Source organism: Conger conger, chromosome 14 (assembly GCF_963514075.1).
Source record: "Conger conger chromosome 14, fConCon1.1, whole genome shotgun sequence".
Classification (NCBI taxonomy): domain Eukaryota; kingdom Metazoa; phylum Chordata; class Actinopteri; order Anguilliformes; family Congridae; genus Conger; species Conger conger.
In genome coordinates, this window is record NC_083773.1 from 17,371,332 (window position 1) to 17,392,862 (window position 21,531).

Sequence of the window (21,531 nt, forward strand, 5' to 3'; positions counted from 1 at the left end):
TCACACTCTCTCCCTCTTGCTCTCTCTGTATCCTTCTGTTCCTCTCTCTCCCTCCTTCACTCTTTCTCTCTCCCTCTTGCTCTCTCTCCTTGCCTCTCTGTCCTCTTTTTCTCCCTCGTCTCTCTATCTCTCTCCCTCCCTCCCTCTCTCTAACCTCCTCCCCACCCCCACCCCCCGTGCCTCTTTGCTGAGGTTCCAAATTGCAAAGCTCAGCATTTTTCAGTGCAAGCACTTAAAGCCAAAGCACCCCCCTCCCCCAAAACATTTTGGGGGCAGGGAATAGCTAATATAGAAATCCAGATTCTGCAGTGAAACAGGAGCCCTCTCCCAATTAAAAATGAGGACCGTTTTTTCATTGAGCGGCAGCTCAGCCAATGAGGTTGCGGTGCTGGGAAATACATTAATAACATAGCAGGGGGAGCTGTGCGGAAGACAAGCTGCAGTGCATCTGAGTGCACAGAATGCACGCCCGTCTCTCCACTGACGTACTGTACGCATTAACGCTAGAACTCGGGCCCGGGGCTGTGCTGCGGAGATGCTCTGTGCGTGAACACAACCGAGGGAAGACCTGCACCTTGGAATAAGAAAAAGAAACCATAGAAAAGGAAAAACCATAGAAGAAGAAGAGGGATTAGAAGAAAAGCACTGAATTATACTCAAGTGAAGATTGTTCCCCCTAACCTCCTTAAAGAGTCTCTAAAAGTGTCCCGAAGGGACTTAGAAGTATTTCTTTATCTTTTTTAAAATATATATTTTTTCCTTGGACAGACGTCTTTTTTCACACGGTAAGCTGTAGTTTCCATACGGGTGGGATGCATATTGCTGTCCTGTGTGTAACTCTGGTCATTGTAGTTTTTTGATGCACTGTATGGGCTGCCTTAGTGGTCTGAAAATTGTTTTTTATGGGAGGATAAAATAATATGGTATGGTAAAATAACTGTTTTAGTTTTCAAAGTGGCTGTATTTCATTAGAATTAATGAAATGGATGGTAATTGTCTGGATATAGATTTGCACAGACATTTTCCAGTGTACAGTACTGCATGGAGACAGCACAGTGCGGAATTGTAAGTACTCCAAGCACAGGGAAGGGTGGTTGGAGGGACATGGATGGGGTTTTCCTGCATGGAATTCTGTATATGCTCTGCATTGGCATGTACTGTTGTGCAGTTGCCTAGCATAGGAGCGTACAGTATGGGGCTGGTTCAGGATTAGGATTTTGGGGTGGATGGAGTTTATAAGCATTGCATCACAGGTGCAAGGTAATTGAGACTCAGTAATTGTACACATGAACCAGCTGAAGGTCATCCATCATACTGTTTCCCCAAAGGTGGAGGTGACTGCAAAGCCAGCTGTAATGCATGATAATTTTGTGTTAAGGTAAACGTCCAGAAACAACTTTGAAACATCAAGTGGAGTAAAAACACAGAGCATAGTCCCAATGCGCAAAGATCTCTCACCAAGCCATCTGTAACTCAGAAATGCATGACTAAATGTTTATTATAAGTGCCCTGGAGGAATTATGTCATATCAGTTATTTTAATCTATTCAGCTTAATAGCCAGATTGAAGGAAATGTTATAAGTCATCCAGGGCTAGTTCTAGGCATAGGTGGTGGGGGTTAGCAAACAGGCCTGCTAACCCCCCCCCCCCCCCCCCCCACACACACACACATTTCAGTAATGTTTTGTGCAACATTTCATTGAAACGAATGGGTTTAGGTTCTAAGAGTCAGAAGTGAATTGATTTGGTTTGACAGCTGTTTGCCAGCGCTGCAGTCAGTCCCCAGTTTCAGCTGCTGAAGCTCAGTGAAGCTCTTAAATGGACACACTGGAGGTGTAATTACTCAGCCTATGGTCAACATGGCCCATTTCAGCTGAACTATAAACAATCCAGTCCAGCTAGTACAATGCATGTCATGAAGGTCAACCAATTGCATTGATCTGATAGTATCTTGCACAAAATCTACTCCACAGCAGTCTAAAGGGAGTCTTGGGCAGGTGAACAGCATGTTTGAAGCAACCACTTACTTCCTTTTGGGTCACCAAACTTATACCCACCATGAGTTCATGACCCTTCCTTGTTCTTAATTGTTATTTCCTGTCCTCCATCAATCCACAGTATTAACTATACACTGTAACACATAGTTTGGGAGTAAAGATTTGGTTGTTATTTCAGGTGGTCTTGAAAGATCCCTACTTACAAGTTCAATGGTTCATCCATTAGTGGGTGCTATTTCCTTCTCCAGAAACTGAAATATGAATTTGGTTGGAGTGAAGGCTTAGTGGAGTCAGGGTAACAGTCTTTGCTGTTTTTTTATCAATACCGAATGAATGTATGTACTGGACAGTGAAGACCAAGAAATCTTAACAGCTGTCCAATTACGATTAAAGTGGAATTAGAGTTTGTTGTAAGGGAGGCACCTAAGTGAATCTCAAGAATAATCACCCAGAGCATACCAGCTTGGGAGGATGGGATGGCCCCACCACATGCTGTTGTGGAAGAGGTGTCACGTTACACCGCTCCACTGGGGGAATGGGCCAGGCTGATGCTTCATCAAGATAATTGAAGAAGAGAAACTGTGTGGAGCCTCTCTGATAGATCACCGTGACTGAGCGTGACCAGTGGGGACCCAGCATGGAAAATAATTTATGTTTCTTTTTTATCAGTGGAGGATTTCCTAATCACCAGCGTAGTGGCAGTGAGCTGGTCGAAAAAACATGCAGTTATTGATGCTCAGAACCCAAGGGGCTTTAATGCGATTGCGCCACTGATGTTGTGTGCGAAGGTTTTGGCCATGCTTTTAAAAACCGTACCCTCTAAAACTGCCAGCGTGGTTTTCCTAATGCTCAGATGACACTGTGTTGCTGGGAGAAGGTGGAGGATGCGCTAGATTTGTGTTTTTATAGCTGGTTTATGAGTAGGAAAATGGAGGTCTGTCAGGAGCCCGCAGTCTGGAGAGCTCCTCAGGGGAACTCTCCGCTCCTTGTTCCCCGCATTTGGGGAAACGCGTCTTAGGCGGAAGGCAGTCTGCTCGATGGATCGTGAAATTGAATCGTGTTGCTTCTCATCTGATGCCGTCCCAAAATTCTGACCCAACGTGGCAGTCTCATTTCAGCCCTATTTGGGTCTGCACTGTGGCAATACAATTTTATGAAAATTAAACAAACGTGCCGTGTGATTAAGAAGAAGTGTTGATGAAATTGATGGCATGAAGGAACAGTAAACCCTTGACACTGATCTCATTTAAAAATAAGTGGCCAGGATATGTGGGGGTAAAGCAGGGATCATCAAATCACAGTACTCGGGGGCTGCTTTTCCACCCTCCCTTTACCTGGGAGTTAGGTGTGAAGATAGTTTGGCGACAGTAGCTCTAATTGTTTGAGAGTTCAGCAAATTACCTGGGAGAAAATAAAACCAGGGCCGGATATCAGTTTGATCTTTAAAATTTGTATACAGGATACTCTTAGCTTATTTTAAAGTCTGTCTTTCCACGCTGTTATTACTGTTACTGTATAGCATTTTAAATGGAATCTAACACATTACCTTTAAATACAATAAAACCAACAGAATAAACGTGTTCAATTTAGTGTTTCTGCTATAGCAGTATTCACGTTCATTAAGTTTTTCCAATATGACGATCATGGTATATGAAATTAATCATGCATTCTCAATTAAATGAATTTATTAAGATGTGAGGTTCTGATGATACAGTTTCTACAATATTAAATATTACCAAAGTGGGAGAGAGGATTAGTATTGTGATCTGCCAAGGTTTCAGACCGATATTTTGCTGTTTTTTAATTATCCTGTTTATTAGCAAAGATGCATATGGACTAACAGCAACTGTGATTACACTTTTACTTATTGAAATCAGTTTAAAGATGCACTGGAAAAATAACCAAAAATACACTACCAGTTTTTAATAGTTTATGACATTGTCATAAACAATAGTTAACATCATTTTACATAAATTAACTAAACAAAGACATTTCATCAGATTTGCTGAATATGAGAATTGATATATGAATATGACTTTATGAGACTCCTTTGGCAAGAATAATAATGTCAAAATATAATTGACAAATTAGAAGGCAAAAAAAAGAAAAAAGAAAAAGAAAAATAATTATTTTTCATGATTTCTTTTAACAAGGTTTGATTTTCAAATACAGATTAGTGTCAGATCAAGTATAAACATGTACTTTAATGCATTGAATAGTTCAGAGGTCATCAACTCTGGCCGTCAAATCTAAGTCCAGATCCTGGTTTTCTTTTCTCCTGGGTAATTAGTGCTACTGATTGGCCAGACTGTCTTCACACCTGACTCCCAGGTAAAGAGAGGGTGTTCACACCCGACTCCCTGTAGCATAGTGGTTAAGGTAAATGACTAGGACATGCAAGGTCGGTGGTTCTAATCCCAGTGTAGCCACAATAAGATCAGCACAGCCGTTGTGCCCTGCATTGCTCCAGGGGGAGGATTGTCTCCTGCTTAATCTAATCAACTGTACGTCGCTCTGGATAAGAGCGTCTGCCAAATGCCAATAATGTCATGTAATGTAATGGGTGGAAAACCAGTAGTGCTAGGCACTCAAGGTCCCTGTGTATGTTGTAGTTTAAAAAAAAAATTTTATTGTTGAAAAATGTACCTGCAGACCTTTCAGATTTAACTGCAGTTAATTATACATTTTTCAATCACACCCTGAAATGAGCAGTTTTGATTGATGGAAGGTTGTTTGGAAGAACTTGATCATGAAATGTGTGTAGTTTAAAACTATATCTTGCTTTTCATTGTGGAAAATGTGTCATTAATTGATCAAATGCATTGTTGTGTGCATGTTTGTATTTAACATAGTACTAATATATCTAATATAGTAACTTTTCTTAACGCTGGTTCAGTCACGATGTGATGTAAATGGGATGTTACTGCTAGGTGTTAGCAGCTAAGTTAGTCAACAGCGCTTGTGCTTGATTCTGAATTAGCCACGTAGCTCGCTGCTGCTCCCGGCTCACAACAAAAAATTATGTTACCATTAGCTAACAGATTTTGCCCATTGTAGCGATACGTGATTTTAACACTGTAATTTTGAAGGTACAATAGATAATTTTTTACTTCGAACAGTCAAGAGAGGAATAGCAGCAATAAACACCTTCAAACCACAACACTGTTTATCCCTCCCCCTTCTCTGTAAACGCGCTGACGTTGAAACGCCATTGGCTGTGGCAATTAGAACCACTGTATTATTGTACAGTTATACAATGTTTTGGTGGAGTGTCGGGCCGTCAAATGTATATTTTGAAACCAGAATACACAGGCAGAGTCAACATGCCAGTGCGCCTTTTTCAATGATAGGAAGGGATTTACAATGGTCTTGTGACAATGTTTTAACCCAAAAACGTTACCTATTGTACCTTTAAAATATTAGTTAAGTCAGAATATAAAATGTGTGTACATCTGGGCAGCAAGCTAAGTTGCGTTACCTTCCAAGCAAAGCAAACTATTGTGAGCAAGCCACTTTGCTTGACTTTCACAGCTAATGTTATCCCCCTTCCCATCGTTTGCTTAGTTCTGCAGGGACCGATATATACTGATCCATTAACCATTCCAGATACACATGTCCTTATTGTGCTTTAACGTGTAAAGCAAATGTGTTCAGTTCAGTTTGACTTCTGGTTAGTTAGTCCCCTGGTAGTAGGCTGGCATCCGTAGTATCACAGCTGATGAATGAGATGAGGACAAGATCAGCGATAGCTAGGCTAACATTACTGAACCAATTTCACCTATTGCGGCGGCACAGGGTGGTATTTTACTACATCTTTGTACGAAGTTGTACAAACACATGTAGCTAAGTTTATAGCTTTCAGGGTATTACACAGTGTGGGAACTGAACACCAGGTATTTTATCTGTGAACACAGTATATTGTATCTGGCTGGTAGGTTTGTCTGTTCTACCAGCCACTTTGGCAGGAAACCACGACAGGGGCCAGCTTATATGGACTTGTGCCACTCCATAGTCACATTTTGTGAACTGAGCTGCTTAGTGTTTATTAATACAAAATCATGCATATCAATACTGACTGAATATCTGTCAATAAATCAGAATTTGTATCTATTAGCCTCTGCAGATGGAATCTTGCAGTCCAGTGAATACTTATGCATGAAAAACACAAATCTACCAAAGCGCAAACACACACTGTAATTGTGTCAGTGCCGTTAGCGAATAGCCTAACATAACTTGCATGGCACCAAATTGAATAGGTCTGTGTGCCCACTGTGATTAATGCCTTTTCGCTGTATGTGTTACTCTGGATGCATTATGGGAATCAGGCTTATTTACAGGTATATTATTAAAAGCGTGATAAAAAGGCTGATGTGGGAGTGTACTGGCCTGCCCATCCCTGAATGACACAGGGTCTGACGGGCTGTTTAGCAGAGAGAGGCTCGGGCACACAGTGTGAGAGAGAGAGACTGCGGCGTACTGCCCAGGGAAGCGTGGAGCTCTGGAGCCCCTCCATTACTGACCCGCGAGGGAGGGAGAGAGAGAGAGAGAGGGAGAGAGAGGGGGGGAGAGAGGATCCGTAGCCTAGCCTGCACCTACAATGGAGAGAGCGAGGGAGATGGAGAGAGAGAATCCGCAGCCAGGATGAAGAGAGAGAGAGCAGGGGAGAGCGAGAAGGAGATTGAGAGAGCAGGAGAATGAGCGAAAGAGAGAAAGGGAGGGAGAGAGAGTGAGGGAGACCAAGAGAGAGAGAGAGGGACCAAGAGAGAAGGAGAGCGAGCAAGCAAGTGAGAGAGAGAAAGGGAGGGAGGGAGAGACAGAGCGCGGAGGACGGAGGAGGAGAGAGAGTCATGACTGCGGCCCAGACTCAGAGTGCTGCAGTATGCTGCATAATTAATCCAGGGGAGGGGAGAGGGGAGGAGCATGGGGGTTATACAGTATCACACACAGAGAGGCAGTGTGCTGTGCCTTCAGGCCCTTTTTCAAACCTTTTAATACCGCCGATAAATCTGCTTCTACTGTACATGAAAATAAAACAATAGACATGTTGCAGTCTTTGGGTTAAATCACAAGTGATTGCTAGATCCAGATGTATTTCTCAACAATGTCCTTTACCGTACAGACAGACGTCTTCAGGGGTTAATCATGATGTGTATCCCCTGAAGCATATTGTATGTCTGTGGTCAGTGCTGCTTTGTAGAGCAGTGATCTCTCTGTGAGAATGTGCAGTTGTGCCGTTTCTGCTGCATCGAGTTTCTTCGGGCTTCCTCTGTACTGCAGCTGAGCTGGGTCCTTTCCTTCTTAAAGACACACGCTGCATTTTCTAACAGCCCGAGACGCAGGGGGGTGAGGGGCTTGACTCTTATGCGAGTAGACACACGTGTGATATGCTCAGAGCCTGGCCTGTTTCAGCCCTCGTTTAGGGGTAGGAGGAAGAGGAGGAGAAGGAAGACTGCAGCCTCTGGAGCCTTGCGTTAGCTCTAATCATCAGCACAGGTACACACAGTACATTACATGCTGCAGAGGTCCTGAGCTGGAGCTGCAGGTCTTCTTTCAGACCTGTGTGAAATACAGGTGTCCGTCTGCATCAAAGTCATTTACTCCCCCCCCCCCCCCCCATAGAGTGGCAGGACTGTCCTACCTGTGACCACACAGACACCATTCACCATTTATCCTGCTACTGCTCAGAGCAATCTCACCCGCACTGTGTCTCTCTGTCTGACTGCCTATCTGTCTGTCTGTCTGTCTGACTGCCTGTCTGTCTGTCTGTCTGTCTGCCTGTCTGTTTGCCTGTCTGACTTGTGACGGCACAGACTGACAGACAAACAGACAGAAAAAATGGGGGAAAAAAAGAAAAATATATGTATAAATGAATAAATAAAAGGAATATAATCTTAGTGGTCAACCACTCTCTTTCTCTCTTTGCTTGTCTCCTTCTTTGTTTCTTTCTCCCTCTGTGTCTATGTCTGTCTCTCAGATTCTGTCTCACTCTTTCTCCTGCCTGTCTCTCCATCACTCCTTCTCTATCAGTTAAATAATGCTTTATGTAACAACATTGCCAAAGAAATTCACAATTAAACAATTTACAATAATAACATATAAGACACGATTAAAACAGTACATTGGGGGAAAATAATAATACATGCACAAATAAACACATAAATAACCAAAGCCATAAAAAAGCCAGCTAACAATTCTTTGTCTCTATCTCTCTGACCAGCTCTGTCTCACTCTTTCCCTGTCTCTTTCTTTCTTTCTTTCTTTTTGTCTGTCTATCCCTGTTTCTGTCTTACTCTGTCTCATTCACTCACATCCCCCGTCTCTTATAAACACACACTCTCTCACTCTCTCTCTCACTTCCATTTCAAATCAAACTTCCAGTCCCCCTCTCCTGTATCTGATGTCTTCTCCACTGGAATACCAATACGCTATCTATTCCTGGAGATGTACGCTGACTTTTGGGCTGTCAGCACAAAGATGTTTCTCTGGCTTCTGTGAAGAATTCCCAGGGCTCTTCCATTACTTAGAAACAGAGTATAAATATTAAACATGGGCAAGGCTCTCAGAATGAACTGCATTTATTTTAAAATCAGCCTCTTTCTGGACGTTCCAGCTCTTGTACTGGTCAGAAAAAAAGGCAATTCTAATCTGAATCATCTCAACAGATTCAGAGATTAACTCTGTTAAGTATACGGTCGACTTTGCTCAGAAAATGTTTGTAACTTTTCCAGTGGTGATCTATAGCATTTCATTTTTTATTATCATTTCTGAAAATATTGTTACATTTGTGGACCCTCAGAGGAAAATGAACATTTATGTGCAGACTCCTAGATGACTCCACATAATAACAGAGATACAGTATTTTGCCAATCCAAGCTTTCAAAGTAGTGACACAGTAGAAACAAAATGGAGTCTGCTCTGAACCCTGCCTTTGCTTTTCCTTTGATATATGATTTAATTTGAATGCTCAGCATCCCAAGGAGAAAAAAGGAAAGAGAGAAGTTATGTACAATGTTTTTCCATAAAGATGAAATCACTGGGGCAAAACAAAACTATTTTTTCTAAAATGATTCTGTAGGCCTGGGTCACTTGCATCAGAAACTGGGCTAACTGAAGGCCTGTAGCGTAGTGTTTAAGGTATATGACTGGGACACGCACGCTCGGTGGTTCGATCCCCAGTGTAGCCACAATAAGATCCCCACAGTCATTGGGCCCTTGAGCAAGGCCCTTAACGCTGCATTGCTCCAGGGGAGGATTGTCTCCCGCTTAATGTACATTGCTGTGGATAAGAGTGTCTGCCAAATGCCATTAATGTAATGTAATGTAATGTAATGGTGGAAAAATACTGTAGGGTGACACCTGGGGTAGCCAATCAAATTCCAGAGGAACCACCCTGGCCACCCCAGTGGATATGCTCCTGCTATAGTGGGATGGATATTATTTTGGCTTGGAAAGATGAAAAGTTTGTGAAATTAGCCCAGTTGTGTGAGAGACCTTTGAGCTTGCAGAATATAGCTAACTGATACTGGTAATAAATCCCAGTTCTATAAGTTTCCCCACCAGCTGATTGGTCAGTGACTCAGTGGAAGGTGTCATCCCCACTAGCTGATTAGTCAGTGACTCAGTGCACAATATCTTCCCCACTACCTGATTGGTCAGTGACTCAGTGGACAGTATTTTCCCGACTAGCTGATTGGTCCGTGTTTCAGTAGATAGTGTCTTCCCTGACAGTTGATTGGTCAGTGACTAATCTCTTAAGAACTGAAGAATAACAAGAAAAAATACTTAAAATACTCATCAGCGCATAATATGCACAGGCAAATGAGTATCGTTAAATATCAGAAATTTGGTGTGAGAAATAAAAAATGGGGACATAAAATAAATATTGAGTTTGTTAAACGAATCAGCCCACAGCAACTGTTCTGTATCTGATTTGCACATATTTACAAGAGTAAATGTGTTGCGCTCAAACTATTTACAGTGTGTTACTGAAGCATAGCAGAATCTTGTGTTATTATACAAGTATTAGGCTACTATGTCTGGTTATGTAGGTGATAGTCCCCTTCAGAAATAATGATGTTTTCAGTGCAAGTAAAGCTGGCCCATACAGGCCTTCTATAAACCTTGAGTTTATATCTTTGCTTTAGAAGGGAAACACACTTTCAGAAGATGTGTCAAAAACACACTTTCAGAAGATGTGTCAAGCTGTTCTCACAAGAGCCTTGCCAAGCTGTTCTCACCGGTTCCTTTGTAAATGTTGTGTTCATGGACTCTGTCCACTGCTTGAATGTGTGTGATTGTTTATGTCAATAGGTCCTGTGGTACAGTACATATAATCTCTGCCACAAGAACGTAGAAAGAGCTAAAAAAAATTAATAAAGAAAGCTCTTAGTACTCCATTTTGGGATTGAGTGCTAACTAGCGCCACACAGCAAAAGCCAAAAAATATGTCTGTCTCCATAAGTATTTTAGTCATATATTTAGACTTAAATTCTTTCATTTCTATTCTTTTTCTTTTTTTGCGAACAAAATACAATAATATAATAGTTTTACTGCTGTTATTTTAAGATTTGACTGTGGGGTAAGAAAATGTAACTTGTCAAGCAAACAGTAACTTAAAACAATGTCATATTTTCTACTTGAGAGAAAAAAAATTCCTCGCCCCCCTCCAATACGCCCTGAGGGCCTGTAGCCTAGTGGCTAAGGTACATGACTGTGAAGCCACAAGGTTGGAGGTTCAAGCCTCGGTGTAGCCACGATAAGATCTGCACAACTGTTGGGCCCTTGAGCAAGGCCCTCAACCCCACCTTACTTCCTGGGTGCTGCACTGTGGCTGCCCACTGCTCTCAAGTAACTAGGATGGGTAAAATGCTGAGGACAAATTACCCCATGGGGTTCAATGAATTGTATCATCATCTTTTTCTTGAACGATTATAGCCGTAATGTCTGTGGGCTGAGAGCTGCCTGTCAGAGACATGCAAGGCCTCTGCCTTCAGGACAATGAAGCAACTATTGCTATTGTGTCATTTATTAATTTTTTAACATGGAAATGTATAAATCAATTGAGCAAGCTTTTGCAATGTTCAAAATTAAAATGTTTAAATTAAGGTTCAAAATGGTTTTTTAAGTGACTTTATCTGCATGTCTGTATTGTAACTATATCTTAAACTGGAATGACAAAATATCTCAGTTAAATAAATCCAGTGTATTACAATTGTTCTTTAATTGGACAGTATTCATTATTCTTCACATGTTTCAAGCACTTATGTACATGTCATGTGGCTTTTAACTTTGAATTGTTCTTTAATGCTTAAAGCTAAGGTTAACCAAAAAACAGGAAAATGTGCAAGGACGCCTGTGTGTTCTTTTGTCAGCTAATGATTTTTCGGAATGGGTGTCAGTAATGGTGAGAGATATGTAGATTTGTAGCTAGTAATACTGACACAGCTGAGAGCAAGAGGAACCATAATTGGCATTTTGGCAGACGCTCTCATCCAGAGCGACATACAGTTGATTTGACTAAGCAGGAGACAATCCTCCCCTGGAGCAATGCAGGGCTCAACGGCCTTGCTGAAGGGCCCAACGCCTGCGTGGGTCTTATTGTGGCTACACCGGGATTAGAACCACCAACCTTGCCTGTCCCAGTCATTTACCTTAACCACTACGCTATAGGCTGCCCCTCCTAGTGAAGTGGAAGCTAGCCACACCAAGTTGGTCAGTTACTCAATCCTCACTTCCCTGTTTGAAAGGCCATTCCCCGCTATTCATTCAAGATGACCCAGATGTGTCGTGTTGAACAGCTGGTTTCCAGAGGTTCAGGGTGAATGAATTTCCCTTTGAATCCTGGATCTATATTTGTGAGTGAGGTAGAGTTAGTGAGAAAGATAGAGAAAGGGTGTGTGTGTGTGTGTGTGTGTGTGTGATCAAGCAAGCGAGAGAGAGAAAGAGAGAGAGAGAGAGAGAGAGAGCACATCTGGGCCATGAGTCTGGCTGGCCTACTTTAGGCGCCCTTGGGTTGAGGTGGAAAGACACTGCAGAGGAGGGCTGTTGTTGGGGTGGGGAGTGTCTGAGGAAGGGCCTACTCTCTGCTTACATCACACACACACACACACAAACACACACACACACACATGCACACACACACAGGCTACTCTCTCGATACATCATCACACACAGACGTACACACACATGTGCAGACACCTACAGTCAGGTCCATAAATATTGGGACATTGACACAATTCTCCTCTTTTTGGCTCTATACACCACCACAATGGATTTGAAATGAAACGAACAAGATATGCTTTAACTGCAGACTTTCAGCTTTAATTTGAGGGTATTTACATCCAAATCAGGTGAACGGTGTAGGAATTACAACAGTTTCTATATGTGCCTCCCACTTTTTAAGGGACCAAAAGTAATGGGACATTTGGCTTCTCAGCTGTTCCATGGCCAGGTGTGTGTTATTCCCTCATTATCTCATTTACAAGGAGCATGTAAAACCCCACGCTAACCCAATGACAGAATTTAGCGGGGGCCGAAGGGGGTTTTGCATGCTTGTCCTTCTGATGTTGCTGGGGGAATATTAGTAGGGTTAATTATTATCCTCTTATTTAAGAATATAATGAGTAAAACTATAGTAATCACTAAGTTTACAATATGGCCCCGTTTGAGAACGGAGAATATTAAGAATTGTACTGATCCGTTTCAGGCCAGCCGTAAGCGGGATATAGGGCAGGTCACGGATCAGTACAATTCTTAATATTATGAAATGTATCTCATCCAATTCCTTGATTTTACCAGATCACATCCATACCAAGCAGATTACCCTTGTGTTTTATTATGTTGCAGTTATCATGAAACTTCCCTCCTGATTATCCATTTTACATGCAATTCCTGTTACCATTACATAAGACTTAATGCAATAATACAAGGATCACAGGGACAATGTTTTCAAAGTTTTACCGGGTCTATTTACTATCATAATAGCAGTTTTGAATATTTAATCCCAAATGAGGGCACTGTGGCATTGTCCGGAGTCTTCCCCCTTGGAGGTGCTCTGGTAGTCGGTCACGATTCCCATGATTTATTGACCCCTCAACTAAAACATCTTCCCCTTATCTCCTTCGGCCTGACACTCACCAAATCTAGTTTAAACAACATTGACCAGAAACCCCAGCTCTCAGGCCCCTCACAAATGGCAGCCCTTCCTGACCTTAAACACTACGCTACAGGCCGCCCCATCATATCTATGAATGCTGTACTTGGGATAACTGCATTATGCTGTAAATATGTATTTGTGCCTCTCATGGTAATATACCTTTTGGATAAACCTGATTTGGGTGAATGAAAGGAAAGGAGACACAACCCAGATTGCTTGGTTTCTTCTCCTTATCTCCGAAATCCAGGCCTTAGTTCTTGACCCTAAAAGTGAGTCTGTAATTTACAGCCAGGCAGTGGTCAGGGGGCTAAAACACATGGCTTCTACAAAGACAGCCTTTGCCCAGTTTCCCCTCGGCTCCTGAATGGTTATGATATCAAAGGTAGACTGTTACAAAAACTAGACCATTACACCAGTCGCACTGAACCAATCAGAATAACACCAAACATAACTATATTCTGACCTGGGATTATCATGAAACATCTTTATGCCATCACCAGTATTCCTGTGCTCTAACCTGTAAGGAATGTGAGAAAAGGGGGGCTCCAGGAATCCTTCTCTAGCTCTCCCCCACAGGCGTGTGTGCCAAAAGGTGGGGGCTAACAATGCATGCTCCGGGAGGGGGAAGTCAGCAAGCTGACTAGCGCATGAGACCAAATGTTACTTATGACTGACTTACAAGCAGATAAAAGGTCTAGAGTTCATTTCAAGTGTGCTATTTGCATTTGGAATCTGTTGCTGTCAACTTTCAAAATGAGATCCAAGAGCTGTCACTATCAGTGAAGCAAGCCATCATTAGGCTGAAAAATCAAAACAAACCCATCAGAGAGATAGCAAAAACATTAGGTGCGGCCAAATCAACTGTTTGGAACATTCTTAAAAAGAAAGAACGCACCAGTGAGCTCAGCAATACCAAAAGACCCAGAAGACCACGGAAAACAACTGTGGTGGATGACAGAAGAATTATTTCCCTGGTGAAGAAAAACCCGTTCACAACAGTTGGCCAGATCAAGAACACTCTCCAGGAGGTAGGTGTATGTGTGTCAAAGTCAACAATCAAGAGAAGACTTCACCAGAGTGAATACAGAGGGTTCACTACAATATGTAAACCATTGGTGAGCCTCAAAAACAGGAAGACCAATGATGGGAAGAGAAGAGTATGGAGAAGGAAAGGAACTGCTCATGATCCAAAACATACCACCTCATCAGTGAAGCATGGTGGTGGTAGTGTCATGGCGTGGGCATGTATGGCTGCCAATGGAACTGGTTCCCTTGTATTTATTGATGATGTGACTGCTGACAAAAGCAGCAGGATGAATTCTGAAGTGTTTCGGGCAATATTATCTGCTAATATACAGCCAAATGCTTCAGAACTCATTGGCCGGCGCTTCACAGTACAGATGGACAATGACCCGAAGCACACTGCGAAAGAAGTGGAATGTTGTGCAATGGCCAAGTCAATCACCTGACCTGAATCCGATTGAACATGCATTTCACTTGCTGACGACAAAACTGAAGGGAAAATGCCCCAAGCAGGAACTGAAGACAGTTGCAGTAGAGGACTGGCAGAGCATCACCAGGGATGAAACCCAACATCTTGTGATGTCTATGCGTTCCAGACTTCAGGCTGTAATTGGCTGCAAAGGATTTGCAACCAAGTATTAAAAAGTGAAAGTTTGATTTATGATTGTTAGTTTGTCCCATTACTTTTGGTCCCTTAAAAAGTGGGAGGCACATATACAAACTGTTGTAATTCCTACACCGTTCACCTGATTCGGATGTAAATACCCTCAAATTAAAGCTGAAAGTCTGCAGTTAAAGCACATCTTGTTCGTTTAATTTCAAATCCATTGTGGTGGTGTATAGAGCCAGAAAGATGAGAATTGTGTAGATGTCCCAATATTTATGGACCTGACTGTACATGTTTTTGCATACACACACATGCAGAGTCTGCATTTCTCAGACAGATGGAACAAATTGACCCTGTGCCATGCTCTCATGCTCCTGACTCATCGCTGCATCACTGCATATCACTGCAACTGTGCGCTGATACTGAGAAAAGCAGCTTCAATATCGTATGAAGCCTGAAAATAGTATTAAAGTAAACAAGAGGAACCCATTCAGCCTCAAGCAGTGTGTGTGCCTGCGTGTGTGAGCATGTGGCCGCATGCTTGCGTATGTGTGTGTGTGTGTGTGTGCTTGTGTGCGCGTACGTGCGTGCATATGAGTGTGCACACTACTGCATCTGCAGTGTCAAAGTGCATTTAAATAATGTAGATAAATCTGTTATCGAATGGCACATTTCCAACAATTGCATTCAGAAAATGGAATCGAGAAAAGGCCAATATGGATTTTATGAAACCCTATATATCACACTTTCCAGATGAAAAGGTCCATATTGCTGTAAACTGAGGGAGAGAAATGAGATGACTTGGCATTGTGCTACAGCGTTTGATCCTGCTCATGGGGTGCTGATGCAGTTTCACTGTTTAAGTCAAACTCACTAGGTTTCATTCAGGTCTACTCTTTTCCAGTGTGTTTAATTCAGGACCACACTTATCCACTGTGTTTCATTTAGGACCACACTTATCCTCTGTGTTTCATTTAGGTCCACACTTATCCACTGTGTTTCATTTAGGTCCACACTTATCCACTGTTTCATTTAGGTCCACACTTATCCACTGTGTTTCATTTAAGACCATACTTATCCACTGTTTCATTTAGGACCACAATTATCCACTGTGTTTCATTTAGGACCACACTTACCCTCTGTGTTTCATTTAGGTCCACACTTATCCATTGTGTTTCATTTAGGACCACACTTATCCACTATGTTTCATTTAGGTCCACACTTATCCACTGTGTTTCATTTAGGTCCACACTTATCCACTATGTTTAATTTAGGTCCACACTTATCCACTGTGTTTCATTTAGGTCCACACTTATCCATTGTGTTTCATTTAGGTCCACACTTATCCACTGTGTTTCATTTAGGTCCACACTTATCCACTGTGTTTCATTTAGGACAACACTTACCCTCTGTGTTTCATTTAGGTCTACACTTATCCACTGTGTTTTATTTAGGTCCACACTTATCCTCTGTGTTTCATTTAGGTCCACACTTATCCACTGTGTTTCATTTAGGACCACACTTACCCTCTGTGTTTCATTTAGGTCTACACTTATCCTCTGTGTTTAATTTAGGTCCACACTTATCCACTGTATTTTATTTAGGTCCACACTTATCCTCTGTTTCATTTAGGTCCACACTTATCCACTGTTTCATTTAGGTCCACACTTATCCGCTGTGTTTCATTTAGCACCACACTTATCCACTATGTTTCATTTAGGTCCACACTTGTCCGCTGCGTTTTATTCAGGTCCACACTTCTCCACTCTGAGGGGGTTTAAAGGTCTCTCAGGCATGCGCAGCTCAGAGTGTACAGCCACATTAAACACGATGGGAAACAGAGAAGACTTGGGCATGACCTCAGAACTCCCCATCCTGCTCTCCCCTCCTCTCCCCAGTCCCACCACAGCCCCATCCCACCCCTGTCCTGCCCTGTCCCATGAGATACTAGACCCATATTTCTGCTGTCCTGTGCACACTAGCTTTTCCGCTTTTTGCACCAGTCTGCTTGTTTCTCATGAGTGACAGCAGCCAAAAGTAGAAAAGCACAGTTTGGACAGAGGGCTGCAGAACTTGTGATGTATGTGGAAGAATTGGGACAGAACTTTACAGAACTGTATTTATTCATTTATTGACATGCTTCGCAGAAGCCCTTGAACAGACTGGCTTAACCTGTATTTACCATGACTCAGATAATTCAAGTTAAGTACCTTGTTCAGCTATGCTCAGGGGTTAAATTGGGTGGAAAGATCTGGAATGGATTTCGGACACCCCTGATAAATAAATGAAAGTTGCAATTGAAATTTTCCGCCAATTTCACAAATTTGTGTCCAATCCATGTAATTTTCTTTTCATTTGCTCCAGTCTGTTTATTCCTGTTGCCAGTTTCCTCACCAAAAAGGATGGAAAAAATTAATTGTTTGTGAAAAGAAGCTAGATTTGAGAAGCTAATTTCTAAACTTGTTGTTTCACTATGTAACATTGGTATTACTAATACTCTCTAAAATTAGTAAAACAGTTGCATGCTCACTACCCATCTTGTCTATAGCAGACAACTGCAGAGGAGGACCGTGGGAGGTCTGGGTGGATTTCAGACCTCTCCGTTAGCTAGGGGGTGTTTTAATTTACTTATTGGATTGTCTTTTTGATCGAGAGAAAGATAAATAGTACAAAATTTATTTTGCTGATTTCCTAACGTCTGGTATTTCTATGTACCGATATGGCTCTAATCTGCTTTACACCAGTAGAACAGTGCATACAACCATTTCCTTTGCAAAAGAGGTTAGTTCTATGTATTTTATTTGATGCAAGACTGAAATTTGAATAGAATCCTAAGCATTCATATGGTTCAGTGAGTATGCATTGTTTTATCTGGCGCTTTTAGAAGAAATAACTTTTTTCTCTTTCCAGGGAAATGTGTGAAACATAACATGTAACATCATCAGGTCAGGTTTTAAGTTATATTTCAAGTGAAAGAGACTCCCTCTATTTCAGATCTGATCTTCCACTTAATTACCACAAAGCCCTCAGGTTATTGAATGCAATCACAGTTGGAGACATTGCTTGAAATAACAAGAATATGGGTGAAGTCTTGCTAAATTAAGCCCCTAAAACTGCAGAAAGTTAGTCCAATAAGGCCATTCATTTGAGAGTTCCTGGATGCTGCTGTTTCCGGATTCCCTGCCTGTAATTCCCTCATTCCGTGGAGGCTTTTGGGCTTCCGAACCTAAATGTGCCTTAATACCCTCAATATTTCAAAGCGGAGAGGAATCAATACTTGTGTATTGTGGGGATTGTCATGGTGCAGGTCACGTCCCCTATTATGTCAGCGCTGTTCTCCGACTCCTCTCAGTTTTCGGTAATTACTTTAGTGCTCTGAGGCTTTCCGGAAGAATTTGTGGCTCCAAACCTCTGCTGTCCCAGCTTAAAGCGCTTCTCTGAAAAATCATCACGTTTGGGGGTCAGCGTCATCCTTAAATGTTTAATATGCATGTCCAGACAGTCTCATTGTTCAGGCAGAAACAAGTTCCACCAGAATTTAGAAATTAAACCCAGTGTTTAGATGCATGTACAAACACACAGCAAATAGTTGACCCCCGGAATAAAAGCTGATTCATACAGGCCAAGCACATTCCCTGGGGTATGTTTTCTCATTAAATCATGCTGTTTGGCTTTAGTGTGAGGGGGTTTTATGACCTGAAATAGTGGGGGTTGGGAGGGGTGTGGGGGTGTTGGAGCCCATTTCGGTTCAGAACAGGACACTGCCTTTTCTTCTCCTGACTGCCTTTTACCAGCAGCAGCCAGATGAGGACCAATGAGATTATCACTGAAGTGTTTAGTGTCCCTTAGTGATGACATGGCGTCCTCTTATCCACCTTTTGCTAATGGATTAGGCAGAATAGCAGGACCGCGACTTCGCTTAAAGCATTCTCAAGCAGAACGATCAATCCACAGATAGAGCATCAAAGGCTCAAAGAAGCGTCTCACCTTCACTTTATCACCTCCTAAATTGATGGGTTTGGCCACTGATAGATATTCTTGAGCCTCATAAACCTTTTTGTTTCTTTTGAGAGCAGTCTATGGTCCTAGTGGAATATTTTGCTGGAACAATAAATGAAAGATGTATGCTTTCAGAGCTGATGGTTCAAAATAAGCCTGAATATTTGTTGGTCCCATATGGACTAACCTGCCCCCTTATTCACTAATGGAAATGTGTGTTGTTTTTTTTTTTTAAGACACAACTATCCATTGGCCTCACCTGCCATTTTAAATGTGTGATAAGTACTGGCGTCGTCTTGTCATTGTGTCTTCAGGCCTGATGGTTTGAGCTTAATCTGTTCACAGGTTAGTCTCTTACAGAACCATGTAGCTACAAACCTGACCTTTAACACAAAGCAAGATTGTATTAGATTGTCTTTTTTTTTCTTTGCCTGTCTGCAAAAGTTCTACAATATGTTTTATACAACACACCAGCTGGTTTTCTTATAAAACTGGAGGACAGTGTACCTAAGAGAATTGATGAAGTCTTAAAGGCGAAGGGTGGTCACACCAGATATTGATTTGGTTTTGTTTTTAACAATTTACTGCTCTTTATAATACATTATTTCTGAAAGCATCTTAGCTGTACTGAATTTTACAGGCATCTAAGACTTTTGCACAGTACTATATATGCAGTATATACAGTTGTGGTGTGATGAAATGATTGGAGCACTTACTTCTTTGTCACAAAAAAACATTCATGAATTTTGGTTCTTTTATGTATTTATTATGGGTATTCTGAAAATGTGACCGAATCTGCTGGGTCAAAAGTATACATACAGCAATGCTAATATTTGGTTAAATGTCCCTTGGCCATTTTCACCTCAGTTAGGTGCTTTTGGTAGCCATCCACAACCTTCTGGCAAGCCTCTGGTTGAATCTTTGACCACGCACAAACCGGTAAAGTCACTCTTTCCTTTATGATTGCTAGTTGTCTAGAGGTCAAATATTGGGTATAATGCCTTTAAAAATTGGTAGAACCTTTGAACGCTTTCTTAATTAAACTACTTAAAATAATATGAAAGCTTTGCATTTTAAGGCTGGTAGGGTAACCTAGTGGTAGGTTGCTGGCTCTAGCTCCTGGTGGGCACATACAGTAGAGATACTGACTAGCATCGAGAGAGATGAAGTTGAACAAAAAAAAAAAGAAAGAACTTGAACAAGGCTTTTAACAAAAAAAAACTGCTTTAGCCCTGCTGTCTCTTTCTCTCTCTCTCTCTCTCTCTCTCTCTCTTTCTCTCTCTCCCTCTCTCTCTCTCTCTCTCTCTCTCTCTCTTTCTCTCTCTCCCTCTCTCTCTCTCTCTCTCTTTCTCTCTCTCCCTCTCTTTCTATCTCTCTCCCTCTCTCTCTCTCTGTCTCTCTCTCTCTCTCTCTCTCTCTCTCTCTCTCTATCTCTCTCCCTCTCTGTTCTCTCTGGCATTTCTCCCTGGGCGTCCTTGTAAAAAGGGAACATATTATCAATGGACCTCTGGTTAACCTGGTTAAATAAAGGATTAAAAAAGGGCCCCTTTATTTTTTTCCCAAGTTTCATTAAAAATTGCATTTCCCAGTTAAGCTGGAAAAATATGAAATCTGTTAAGCGCAACATTCACTCTTAGAAAAAAACCAAACCACTCAAAGCTAGATTTGGCTCCAGATCTGACATAGTTCTGGATTTCAGTCAAAGAATACCAATTATCTTTGATCTATTATTTGCAAAACACTTCAGTGGGCATTCTTGAACAATTGCTCCAGGTGCACCTGTTGGGATTCACATAGGAATCAATTGGTCACATCCTGTAAGCATAAAAAAATGCATGTTTGATTTGGATGATAATTGCTGTGATGGGGCAGTTTTAATATTAGTTATGTGGCAGTTTTGACATAGTTATAATCAGCTACAATAGCAAGAGCTTGGATGCAAGCTCCTAATGACCTTTACAGCTCTAGCTAATTGGCCTGGTATAGTATAGGTAAGCTACAGTGGGGGATTGTACTGCTCTGCTCCCGTGAATCAATTACATCATTTTCTGCCTATCCCAAAGGTTTTTTTCCCCCTGAAATGACGCCCCTGTTCTGCCAGAGTGTAGAGTGTGAGAAAGGGAAGGATCACTTGAATTATATACGAGGCTGGCCAACATTGTAAGGGGAATGAGTGTGTGCCTCTGTGTTCTGGCTGCTCTCAGTGGCCTCACCGCAGTGACGGGTGTTATGTGTGCAGAAGATTCATTCTGCTGACTATGACAGATGGTCTATGGTCAGCCGTCTGCCACAGAGCGGAACTGTCCGCCCCCGCTAGCCCCCCCCCCCCCCCCCCAACGCTCCTCCCATCTTCAGATAGTTCCCCACCCACGCTATTCACTGTTATACCTCTAGGGTCTTTCAGCGAACTTATCCCTGGTTATGGGTATGCACTTTGTTGTACGTCGCTCTGGATAAGAGCGTCTGCCAAATGCCAATAATGTAATGTAATGTAATGTTATAGATGCACACTGTGTCACACAAGCTGTCTGTGTCATTGATGGAATGGCATTAGTACATTAAAGCAATAAGCCTGATGGTCTCAGGTTATGGCCGTGGGTCTAACGGTTATCAGTCAGAAAAACAGCTCACGGTTATATGACAGTGCTAAATCTGCCCCCCCCCCCCACACACGTGCGTACACACATAAGCACACTCCCACACACACACACAAAGTGAGATAACTGTCACTGAACATTTTTGCAGATTCC

At 42.0% G+C, this 21,531-nt stretch overlaps 1 protein-coding gene across 1 annotated transcript in view; it reads left to right on the forward strand.

Moving 5' to 3' along the window:
- Positions 1-711: 711 nt before the first annotated feature.
- Positions 712-21,531, forward strand: part of LOC133110502 (synaptotagmin-2-like) — a 65,733-nt gene continuing 44,913 nt past the window's right edge. The window contains exon 1 of the mRNA XM_061220671.1: positions 712-785. The gene's annotated coding sequence lies outside the window, so the exon portion shown is untranslated. The remainder of the gene's footprint in view (positions 786-21,531) is intronic.